This window comes from Manacus vitellinus, unplaced genomic scaffold, assembly GCF_001715985.3.
Source record: "Manacus vitellinus isolate BGI_N305 unplaced genomic scaffold, ASM171598v3 scaffold_33_pilon, whole genome shotgun sequence".
NCBI classification, from domain to species: Eukaryota; Metazoa; Chordata; class Aves; order Passeriformes; family Pipridae; genus Manacus; species Manacus vitellinus.
Window position 1 is genome coordinate 5,400,818 of NW_021940478.1, and position 13,189 is coordinate 5,414,006.

At 40.5% G+C, this 13,189-nt stretch overlaps 1 protein-coding gene across 2 annotated transcripts in view; it reads right to left on the reverse strand.

Moving 5' to 3' along the window:
• RNF152 (ring finger protein 152) overlaps positions 1-13,189 on the reverse strand; it is a 39,548-nt gene that overhangs the window by 11,299 nt on the left and 15,060 nt on the right. The gene's annotated exons all lie outside the window — the stretch shown is intronic.

The following is a 13,189-nucleotide window of genomic DNA, read 5'->3' on the forward strand; positions in this document are numbered from 1 at the left end:
TCGCAGCTAAGCAAAGCAGTGTTCTCAAGGGAAATGATCATAACTCAGGTTAGCACTACCACAACCCTCTCTTGGTGGGCTGAGATAAATTACAGCTCTAGGACACTGGGCTCAAAGCTGCAGAGCTGCAAACCTCTCTGCTACGGTAGCCATGATGCAATGGGGACCAGCAATTGGCTGCTCAAATGCTCAGGCAGAGGAAGATAAACTGGTTTTGCCCCCATTATATGAAATCTACTGTTGCTCTTCTTCACAGAGATAGTATTCAGTTCCAAGAGCCACTCACCTTCTGTAGCTGCAAGTTTATCAGACCTGCCAAGCTTTGCAAAGCTGAATTTCATTCTTTACAGTGAGCTTCAAAATTTGTGCCAGACGTCACCCATCATACTTCTGCCAGTCAAAGTCTGGCGGCTTTTTGAAACATCCTTGTGTGAAAATACCATCCATTTGGCAGCACTTAACTAATAGCTTACAGCATTTCTACTGTATGAAGGAGTGCAAATACTCGGAAAGGACTGTGTTATGCTACATTAGAGCAAAACAATCAAAATGAAGCAAACTGCTTTACCTCTTAATTTTGTGCCTAGTTCTGCAGTCCTTTCAATGCAGCAGCAGAACAAACTTAGTCAAGGTAACTAGCATAATACTGCTAATGCTGAAACCTTCATCACAATCCCAATAGTCTATGGCCACAGTGAGTTCTAGGCTCACAGGATTATGGATAATCAGTTCAATACTCAGTAAAAAGAAGGCTGCTAGCATCATTTTTCTGAAGAAAAGCCTGAAAATATGAACTTCAGAAGCCCCAAATCCCGGTTAGGTAGGACCCCTAATCAGGCTCTGATTTGTAAGCCAGTGTCATGATTTCTGCATGAGAGTTAGAGCTAACTAAAAAAATGAAGTTTTGAGGTGAACAAATTAATTCATTGGTAGTTTCAGATCAAATTAAGCAAATACTTTCTCCTTAGGCAAAAGTGGAAATTTCCATTAAAATGTCAGCTCACTTCAACTTTCATTTCAATTTGACTGTTTTCTTTCAGAAGAATAAATTTATAAAAAGGTAACATAAAGGGCAAACAAAGCTTTTTGTACCAACTCTGGAATAATTTTTCTTCTGAGGTGATCAGCCACTGAGTGAGCCAGAAGCATCTCTTACATTGTTCTACTGCTGAATGTGTAATGGTTAAGTCTAGCAATACACTTAGTCTAACAAAAGCAAATGAGATAAATACACTCTGACTATCAGCTGTAGTTTCACAGAAGCGCATTTTCAAAGATTGTTACTCAGCTTTTTTTGGTTGTTGGCTTAAAAAAAAAAAATACACAACATGGGACAGTTTTCAACAGACAACTTACATTTCATGATGTGACTAAAAGCTGAAGAGGACCACGTGGTCAATAGGACTGCTGGTTTTTACAAGTGTTTTTTGCTAAGGATCTAAAGGATCTTGACTAGGATGAAAAAAATGTTCAGCTCCAGATCCAGATTTACATTGTGCCACAAAGTACAAGATCCCTTGCTTTCCCGCCAAAAGGTTTTCAGAATTATTTAGTTTACTGATATAATTGTTACTTTTTAGAGTTGAGTCAGTGTTTTCCTAACTTTTGCTTAAGTGCCTTCACTGTCAGGTGTCTTTCACTGTAATGATTGCTGCTCTTGGGTTTTTTCTGCCAACCACAGAAATGACCAAAACATATTACTAAAGCAAGACATAAAGAAAAAATTGCTTCATATTTTGAAAATAACAGCATGGATTGGAAAAATCATTTTCTATTTTTTAAACCACTCCTTCACACTGTGCTCTCTATTTTTTAAGCAGTGAAGCCTCTGCCATTTACATTCATGCTGAGTTTGCAGAACACCTGCCAGTGTGGTCTTTGCCAATAAACAAGATCCTTAAGTGCCATGACAATTAAAAAAAATAATATAAAGATCAATACAAATAATTAGTACTCTTATTCTTATTACTAACATTCACATTCTTTGCTCAGAGATCTCATCTTCTGGAGCAGCTGCCTCTAGAAAAAAGAGAGCGAAAAGAGCAAGTGCCAGCAGGTGGCACTCCAGAATATAAACCATTAAGCACCAGGGCTCGCAAGATCAAGAAACCCAGTTCTGCTTGGCTGTCCTGCTACTGCTTTAGCACCCTCCAGAAGGTTTGTTTTGGTTTAGGATGATTGTCTCCACCCCCCACTCTCCCAGCTCTCCCAAACAGCAGGGATAAATGCTGCCAGTCCTAGCTTCTACCTTGGTGCTGGATGGGATATATCAGCAAATTGAGGTGCACCTTGTGCGGTCACTTCCAGAAGCAACAAAGGGTACCAGCACACCCAAAGCACTGAGATCATTACTCGCTCCCTGACTGAGGGGAGAGCTCTCACTGGGCAGGTAGAGTTGCTTTCCCACCTTGTGCACAGAGAAATGGCAGTGTCTTAGCCTCCCACCACCCTCCTACACTACTCCAAACATGGTATATAGCTGAAATAATGCTGGCTTTTATTGCTTTAAGACAGCACAATCAACAAAAAACACCACCCCCCAACGATTAGGAAACCAGTTTCCCTTCTGTTTATTTTTAGCTGTGCCCTACAGACACATAACAGCTACCATGCTCACCTGCATAGTTAGGAAGTGTCACTACAGATGGTTCCTTGAGGTATGGTGAAGATTCCCAACCTCCTTTGAGCCTTCTGTCTTGCTCCAACACTTGCACTCCTCTCATATCAAAAAGTCAATCAAACTGGCACTTCTTCCAAACACTGACTGTCAGTAAAGCCTCTGCCTAGTCGTCTCATCAGCCAGAAGAAATAAATCCACCTAAAAGCTGTGGCCGATCTGGTCTTTGCATCTCTCATCTAAATGTAAGAGCAATTGCTTGTTTTGCTCTTGCTGGAAACCCCCTAATCCTTCAGTCTAAAACTGTTTAAAACACTGTGCAACTTAGGAGAGATAGGAGGAGGTATCCTTAAACCTAGAAAAGATTGTGCCATTCTCTTAGAAAATGAAATTTTAAAGAAAAACTGTGCAAGTCAGTTGTTTTGTCCAACTCTAACCACCAAGCATAGCAGTCAACATCTAGAGAGTTAATTAATTGGTTCAGTTGACAAAGATGCAACTCCCACATTGTTCTCCCTTGGAAAAATTCAGAGTTTAAAAACACTGAAGGTCATACAACTAGGTGGAAAAAAAGCCTGTATTTTTATCAGAAGTCTTTATGAATTACCTAAAAGCTATACAAATATGGAAAGTAACCAGCCCTCTTGCAAAAAGCAAAGTATTTACTGCTTAAACTCTCCTTAAAGGCAAACCTGTACCATGGGATCCATCTGCTCATGTGGAAATAGCAGAAAAGATCTGTCAGAAAGTAATTTCCTTTCCTCTCCTGTATATGTCAGTGGATCACTGGCATTTCTCTGTTCCCCTCCCCCCAAATTGACCCCAAATATAAATAGACACAAAACTGCAAAAGTTTAAGGTCATATCTGTGGATACGAGAAACAAATAAAACCAAAGTAATGTGCCCTTCTTGCAGAACAGGGCCCACAATCAATGCCACGATATCCACTGTGTTTAGGAAATTCCTCTACATCTAGAATTCCAAACCCATTTCCTCACAAGTAATAAACACCTTTTGTCTTAATAGTTCACTAACATCACCCACTGGAAGAGGCACAATTCAGCTCCAGGTTTATGTACTATATGTGCTGCACAAAAGTTTGTTCAAAACATGTTTTTAGAGCAAGTATTTTTTAATACACAAAGATGGGCTGATGGCATGGAAATAATGGGGCAACTGTTCTTGCTTATTCTGCCTTCCTAGCTGCTATCCCAATGTGGATTTGGTTCATAAAACATTCACCCATGGAAAAACAAGTCATGAAGCATAACTGACACCCACACCAATCTTAACACTGAGCAGCAATGAAGCTTGTAACTGTCCGGTGATTATCATGAGGCAACAGAATATTTCCAAGTTAGCAAGTTACACACTTGTTGCTGTAAGAACTTACTTGGATTTCCTGTTTCCATAGATGTCCCTGAACAGATGCATGGATGCTCTCCTCAATATCCCACCTACCTGATTGGGAAGCAGAACTTCCCAAGAACTTCCTAAGGGGCAATGAGGCTTTTGTACTCTCCCTGCTGTTAGGTACAATAAACTGCCATCTCTAATGAGCAACCTCTCTCTAGAGAGGAGACCAGACTTAGTGAGGACTCTTGGAAGCTTTAAGGTTCCCAGGCAGCAAAATGTAGGCAAGTGCATTGCAAGTAATTTCAGAAAGGCACGCAAAATTCTCTGGCACTAACTAGTCAATAGGCACAAAAAGGGTCAATCCCTTTGTAAGTTCTGAATTTAAATTTAAAAGAAAATATCATATATTTAATGGAGGTGGAGGACCAAAGAGGAAACATTAGAACACGAGCTTCTTGCTTTAAAGACCATAATTCTATCCACCTATATTCTTTTTTTAGCTTGATTTTCGCAAATGAGCCCAGATTTTGCAAGCAGACTTTCAGGCTCCTCAAAAATAGAGTGCAGGTGCAAAACACAGGTGCCTAAATGTCAGCTGTACAACCATAAGAATACAGGCATCAGACCTCTTTTAAGAGAAAAAAAAACAACAACTAAATATTTTCATTCCCTTATGTTGATTGCATAACCCCTCTAAAGAAAGCAGTAAAGGTCACTGAAACGCACAGGCCTTTGCTGATGGAAAAATGCTACTGTGTATTGTTTAAAATGACACAAAAGAAATGAGCATCAGTGCTAGAAAATGAGACCTGTAAAGGAGTGAACTGAAAAATTCCAACTCAGCATTATATCCTCATTCAAAAATATATGTGTACAGGTTACAGCTACCTCTGTGTTCCTCCTCATTTGAAAAAGCAACAGTATAACACTTTTATTAAAAGACAAAGTTGTAAATTCTTATCACTTTGTTAAATTGCTAGTGCATGATCTTTAATTTTTTTGTTCTCATTTCATAACATAGAAGATAAGAGTTTCTCCTCTCACCCATTAACATAGAAGATAAGAGTTTCTCCTATGGACCACACAAAGGAGTTTCAGCCAGCAGAGGAAGGAGTAGCACAGGAGTTACAGTAACCCTGTAACACTGGAAAAAATGAGTCAGGTTCCTCAAAATATGAAGGGTTTTTTGCTGTAGCTCGTCCAAGAGCTACAACCATAAAGTTCCTGTACTTGTGGAGTCATGTTTCCCCTGCCCCTCACCAAATGCAGCCACTTATTTTTGGGTCACACTGACTCCAATCAGAAGGAATTAAGGAAGAAAGCAAATGTGACACACAATTCTAACTTTTCTTCAGATAACTCCTCATTACCAAGGTGAGACCATGAGTAGCCCTGGAGCTCACATCGCCTTGCATCCGGGATGTGGCTGCATCACAAGAGACACAGACTGTAAATCAGACAGCTGTGAAAACCAGCTTGGGTCCAGCTCTGCCAGTATTTCCTTCTGCCACTTATCCCCCCATATGACTCAGTAACTGTTCTCAAGAGCAGATCTGGGCCAGACTTGCCCAGGAATCCTTCCAATGGAAAACAGGTCGTTCCTCAAGCAGTCCTGGGCAATTCCCAAATGCCAACATATGTGACATGCACTGTCTGAGAGGAAAGCCTCCAGTCTTCCTGACCTTTAGATAAAGAGGAGGAAGGCTAAAATCTCAAACATTCAGCAAAAGTTTTCAAAAAAGACAATCACTGGATTTTTAAGACCACCTCAAACTTATCCTGACATGCCCTAGATTTCATAACCCATTTTAAAATTCCCTTTCAACTGCTATTACTTGGGTTTTCTGTAGAAGTTGCACAAAAAGGGAGAGTGGCAGCTTGCAAGAGATCACAAGATGAAAGGTAGAAGACACAGTGAAATTGAGAGAATTAAAAAACCCGTTTCTGTATGTTTGAAGACTTTCAGGAGGGTCAGGGGTTTTTTTTCCAAAGGATGTTGCTAATTAGCCAACCATAACAGTAGCAGTTGTAAACAGTCCCTGTAAAAATAGCTCACTGTTTATTAAAAGCAAATTTAGAAGTAAAACAACTTCACTGAGTTCTCACTATTGCTGACCAGCTTCTGTCTTCTAGGCATCCTTAAACTTCATACACTGACATATTTCCTACTGCACAGACTGACTATATTATCAGTCTGATCAATTAACAGAATTCCACCATTTCTGTTGATTTCTATTTTAAGAAGGGAATCTACTTCAGAAAGTAAAATCTGAAGTCTGAAGAGTATTTTATTCCTGTTTACAATATATCTCCATTCCACACTTCAGAAATATTTATGCCAAATGAGAGGTCTCCTCAGACAAATCAAATCACACCTCCTACTTGCTATACTTTGAACTCCAGTATCCTAGAATCACACTTTATTACTGCGGGACAAGCCCCTAAAAATGGTATTTTGTGCTCACAAATTAAGCCAAGAAGCTGATTTAAAAGAGAAAAGTAAGTTTTCATGAAAATTTAGTGTTTCAAATGAACACCTTATGAACTACATGAAATTTAACAGCTATGTCACCTATACTAAGGGAAGTGTTGCCTTTCTACTAAATATTGGAAATTTGGCAACCCATTTTCAGAACTGTGAAATGCTGCTTATGACAGCTTGAGGTACTTTCATACATGATGACCCCTGTTCTCAACCTCCAACAGGAACTGGCCTTCCCAGCTAGTCTGCATCTCCCATAACCACAGTGGTAACTAAACATGGAAAAGAGGAAATGGAAGTCAGCCATAAAACCAAGCCCCAAGAGACAAGTGAGAAAATAAAGTATGCTAATTACAGTTCCCATGGGAGATGTTGCTAGCATTCCAAAACCTAACCCTTCAATTCTATTTTTCAGTGAAAGGAGATTTGTTTGGGGATTTTATTCCCTTCATAAAATAAACCAATGAACTTTAACAAAATTAGGATGTAGAAAAACTCTTCCAGAAGGCAATGTAGGGCAAATCTTCAAACCAGTTGTAAAGCCAACTGAAGAGATAAACGGTTTCACCCATTTACCACTCAGAAGCTAAGGAGGAGGGATTTTTCTGCTCCAAGAACATTCCTGAGGCCCTGTAGCAATATACCCCTGACTCCATCCTTTGCCATGCAATTCTTCCCATTCTCAGTTTAAAAGAAATCCACTACACAGGACTGGATCTTTAAACCCTTATTCATCAAAACCCCTCAAGGCTTTAGCTCGTTTGCACCAGCATGACAAAAAGACCTTGATGTATAGTCTTCATGGTGGTACCCCAGTGCTTGACACTGCATTGAAATGGAATTAGAGGGGCTCATGGCTTCTGGATACTGCAAACACCCCATTTCCTCATGCTGCTAACACCTCATCCTGAAATTAGAATATAAATATGTCAGGGCTTAGTAATGGGACAAGACAGCCAAAACACAACAAGTACCCCATAAAACATGAGGGGAAAGCAATCCTTTTTATCATCATCCCTGTGCAAGCTGCTGTAATGAAAAAAAATATTCAGAGAATTAGATACAAACACCCTCACCTGATGAACAAACTCATTATTTCAACACAATTCAATATTCTAGAATACCAGTAGTGCTGATAACCTTCTTTCTTCAATGGTCCTTTGTTTTCTCTTCCTTACACCAAAAAAAAAGAAAAAAGAGCTATTCTGAGCTGCAATACACCTGGAGAAGCAATGAATGTGTAAGCACGTGCCCATCACAGGGCTGGCTTGAGAACTGCAGTAATCTCTCCAAGAGCTGGTTAGTGCTTACTTTCCCTCAAGGCAGAACCTCAGGCCGGAAGATAATGCTTAAATTAACACTTTTGGAAGTAGTTCTCCAACAGTGTCTCAACAGCAGCTGCCTCAAAGAGATCTGGAGAAGATAACTAAGAAAGTAAACCTGTTGATCTGTTGATCACAAGCTTAAATTCTGAGCAAAGATTATACTACTATCAGTAAAAAAACTAGGGGGTACTACCTAAGAAGAAGTTTAAACACACATAGTTGCAATACTGGGTCTGCAATTTAGAAAGCACCTCTATTAACAGAGTTATGCACTGGAACAAGCATCTGAACTATTAATACTGCTGTTAATGGACATCTCAGTTTTACTGGCAATAGCAAGATCTAAACTGTCCTAAATTTAGCTTCAAACAAGCCTTCTGTCCAAATTAATCTGTGTGCAACAGGGTCAGGGCTTCCCCAAGCCACATGTAAGTGACAGACTTGGTGAACCCACACATGAACCTGGGTATGCTCATGGCAGAAGAAAACTTTCTTTCACTAAGGGTGAACCTGACTAAATTATAATATTCTTTTCCCTTCTCCAGATGAAAGTTTTAAGTACCAGGAATTTCAGTAGTTCAGCAGAGCTCCACTAATGCCTCCTCCTAACCCCATTCCACTTTGAAGTGCATAATTCAATATCCAGGTCAGAAAGGAAAAGCGAGTGTGAGGGGAAGGCAGGTTCCTGTCCCTGCTCCAATGAATGTTTAATTATTTCATATTAAAAATTCATTTGGAAAAAGGCTAAAATCCAGGCAGTCTAATGGTTTTAACTATGAAGATAAAAAGATCCAAGATCAAATGCTGCTAGACAAAGGTGGGAGTTCAGTCTTAGTTTCCCTTGGGCTGAGTATCAGATCTAACTCAAGAGAGAGCAACACTAGCTCCATCACTGGTTACAGCTCAGCAGAAGGTACCTAACTCCAGAAAGGAATACAAAGGAGAAGTTCAGCAGGTTTTCCTGGAACAGAAAGAGGGCTGCCGGCTTAGAAGTCCTCCTCTTGAATCTCCCTTGAAGCCAGTTCATGTGTCTCCTGATTTGGGATGCCAGGTTTCCTGGGCCAACTTTTCTCTTAGAATTGCAAAAGAAGCTTTGTTACCTGCATCCCATAGCATACAGTGCCCAGAGGCTTGATACCATAGTAGTTAAGGTCTTTTGTGGATCTACTCTGCTGAAAATGTTCCTGTGTTGCTTTAGTGTTTGGAAAACCAAGTGATTGACTTTACAAATGACAGCCAACCCAACTGAGCTAAACACTGAACAAAGTGCTCCCATCCACTGTTCCTCCTCATTGAGAGAAGTCAGGGGGTTACAGGGTTTCAAATAGGCATCTGAAGTCACATCTGAAGGGTCAGTGAGTGTAAACAAAAAATAGAGCTATTCAGAGGCATTTCACAAGCAGAAGGAAAAAGTCAGTAAATAAACTGCCTGCAGCAAACAGCCCACATGAAGTTAGTTTTTGATTTAATATGTCTCAAAAACAGAACTGGCTAGCATTCTTGCTAGTGAATGAAAGCTCTTCAAATTATCACGCTGCCATACAAAAGGTTAAAAAGGGCGGGTGAGGGGAGGCATTCTCTTTGGAGAAATCAGAAGCTGCATCTCCTGTGCAAACAGGAAGTCACGACCTAGGCTGTCCCTCTGGCCAGGAGGCCAGACAGGGACTCACTGGGCTGCCTGTCCAGTCAGGCAGCACCAAGGCAGCCAGAGGCACACCAACTGGCAGGCAGGATGCTGGAAAGCTGTGGTAAAAAATCTGCCCTAAGGATGGCCACGTTTCACCAAACACCGGAGTATGCTTTTAAAATCAGGGAATATGCAACCATGTCTCCATCTCAACCACAAATGTCTGTCCATGGCAGACATAACAAAAATTAATTTTCCAAACAAGCTGTTTGATTACTTTTTTGTTATTTTATATGATTCCTCATTCTCGGAGGGCCCCATCATTGCCTTCAGCTAAAGCCATATCTAAAGGACAACATCCCAGGCAGCTTTCACCATGTGACATGAGCTTAGACAGGAGTGGGCATTTCCTTTACTTACTACAAGCTGATGAACTCCCACTGGATATTTAATTCAGACTCTAAGCTGTATTCACCAATCACTTGAAAGTTAAATAATTATCCCATTTAAAGAAATCTAACAATTATATTTTGCATCCCCCCTCCCTCAGCTATTGCTCTTGTGACAATATTCATCTTGTCCATGACAACTATTATCTGCTATATAAATATTGATGATCTGAGTAATTGCTGTTCTGTACATAATGCTTCTCACAGATATAAATTTCTCTGTCTGAAGTAGGCTGCTGACAATGTGCTTTCCTCCTTTTGCATGGCAATGAAACATTACTGAAGGTGTCACTGGGGGAGGGAAGGGTGAAGAAAGAAAAAAAGCAGCGAGTAAAAACAGCCCTTGAAGAGGATAAATGCAGTGATGTTTGTCTATGCTGGGAAGACTGAATAGTACCAAAGAACAAGTTAGTTAAGATGGTATTCAGGCAGCATAAGTTTAGCCTACACTGTGCCAACACCAGGCACTGCTGAAAAGGAAAGAACTGCTCTGGACCCAACACTGGCCACCACTGCTAATCTGGAATACCACGTTCTTGGGATATGTTGTATACAACATTGTACCCCCTCGTGGTTCACTGACAGCAGGGGTTATTTCTTCTGCACCAAAATCCAATCAAAAATCTTGAACTAGAGGAAGAACACCACGCTGAACATCGTGCTGGGACATCCAATGCCACCCTGTAACCTATGCCAGCACAGGGCCGACATGTCACACAAAAGCAAAGATGGTCTTTAAGCATCCAACACCCATCCATACATACCACAGGCACAAAACAGCATTTCTTCAAAGCCTTTTGCTGGCTCAACACGTTTGCCCAGCAGGCTTTCTGAAGTCAGGTAGTCCTCTGTCTTCCTGCAATTGTCAAAAACCACTGGAATCATTCCACCGTATGTCCTGGCTCATCTGATCACATTGCCCCCTGGTCTGGCAGTACAAAGACCCAATTTTGACAGAGCCCTCCCACTAGCACATGGACACACATTTCCAGACTTGAAATTTGCCTCTGGACAGTCAAGAGTATGTAAGAGATGATGGCTTTCTTTAGTGGACACAGACTTCCTACAATATAAAACCTGAGTTTAAACCTCAATAAAATTACCTCTCTGGAATTATGGGTCAAGAGACAACTTTTTTCAGCCACATAAAATTTGGCAAGGTTTATGCTAAGAGTTTCTTTGTAGAAATATTCTTTTCCTAAGGTCTTCACCCATCATTTACACTATCTGGAAACAAACACTGGACAAACACCTTTCTTAAATTTAAAAAAAATTCAAAAATACATATGCTACAAAAAATAATGGGGAACTAAAAATCTGCCTGGTTTACATCAGTGTTACTGAAGATTAACAGAGGGTATGAAGAGGATGGAGAAAGGAACAGGAGAAAAGATACTGGAGTCCCTACAGGAGCTGGAGGCCAGGGCAGGGGCCAGAGGTGGGTAGGGACAGAGAACAAGCAGGAAGCAAGGGAGAATACAGATAACATACAAGCAACATTTGGAGTCTGGAGGTGGTGAAAGAGGAACTCAATGTTTGTAACCAACAAAAGAAGCAAGAGTCTGAAGTCTTACTTTCTCTGTTGCCTTGTTCAAACAACTACATAGTAAGCCATTATACATAATCACAGCAGCCACAAATTTTTAGAGATAGATATGTATTATAAGCACATGAACAGACTCAGTCAAAGTAGTCACTAAACACTCATGCAACCTATCTGTTCCCTGTGACACTGAGCCATCTGCTTGTTCAGTGTGTCCCTTGTCACATAATTAATTCCCCTTCTACTTTACGCAGCTTCTTTCCTTCCCCCTTAATTTCTATAATGCTTTGGGTTTTATATGTTACAACTGCTGTACATCTCTGAATCTTGAAGGGAAGTTGCTTCCAGCAGATTAAAGGCTGAATTCTTATCAGTAGCTCTGGGCATGCTTAACTAACACTATGCCACATAACATAGCCTAATTAGTCCAACAGGTCTTTTAAAAATAATCCACATGACCTCAGTTCTTACACTGAGTCATTTTGGAGATCAGTTGAAACAGAGCCCTGTGTAATTCTATAACATCAACAGCACACTGCATTACTTGAAGCAGACTGGATCCTAACTACAACAACCACGTAACTCCCACTATCTCACCTCTGTCTTGTTTTTCCCTCTTCTGTTTTTAAGACAAGACACAATCTAGTGAGCTCTAGCAAGTAGCCAGGCTTACCTACATGGTTTCCTACATTTCTCAGACCTACTTTGGTTGTGTGTAGACTAGTTGTAACACACTTTATATGCACATGGAATGCTCTACTGCTAATACAAATTATTTTGCATGCAAACACAAAATGCAGGTGGGGCCAAGCCACTAACTGCCCAATTCACAAGCACAGACTTTGGAATCTTAGGCTTTTACATGCATATTAATTTCAATGCAGTGAAATGTACCTATAACTTTGAAAGTCATGTTAAAACATCTTTAAGAAACATGACTCAAATCTTTAGTGTTAGCATTCCTGAGTCACTGAAAAGTAAAACTAAATTTCCATTGAATAATACTCTTATTTTCTAGGTGGTTCTGAATCCCATGTTTCACTGAAATCATGGACACACTTCACTGAAGCTATGCCTGTTCAACCATGTTTTCTTGTATAGCAATGTCGATCTGGAGAGTAAAGAAATACAATCTCCATCCACCACAACTGCATTGCCAAATTTCCTTAGAGAGGATGCAAAATGGCAGTATTCCCAGCTCAATGTGTTTTCATGAAGAGAGTAGCAAGTTTCATCACATCTGTGCCCAAGTCGCTATGTCCACAGAAAGAAATGCTTCACTGCATTTGTATCCCGCTACAGTCTCTCTCACGGAGATATGAAAATGCAATTTCACTATAAAAATAAATACAGTGGAGTGAATAAGTTCTTGCACTGGGCATATGGCCATCTATTTTCATTGCTTTCAAAAAGCAATGTGCTAAGACCTAGGAGGCAGACGCTGTGTGGATTACGGGACCCCACTTCTCTAGCTTTTTCTGATTTGCTTCAGGTTTCCTGGGGAGAGCAAGGGTTGCAATATGGTATTTGTGCCTCCCAGATGCTAAGTACCCTTTCTTAAGAAGCAAGGGCAGGTGGATGCTACCTTTACCTTCCTCTACCAGTGTAAGATCTGTAAGCAGGTCTTTTAGTTGCAGCCAAGGCACAGTGAAAGAGGGAACCTTGAACTGCGATGAAGGAACAACTACATCATCAGCATGCATCCTTTAAAGTGGCACAGAGACCTGTATGGATTTGGGAGGTGCAGCACACCTACTAGTCATTCTCTTTGACAGGACAGAACTACTTT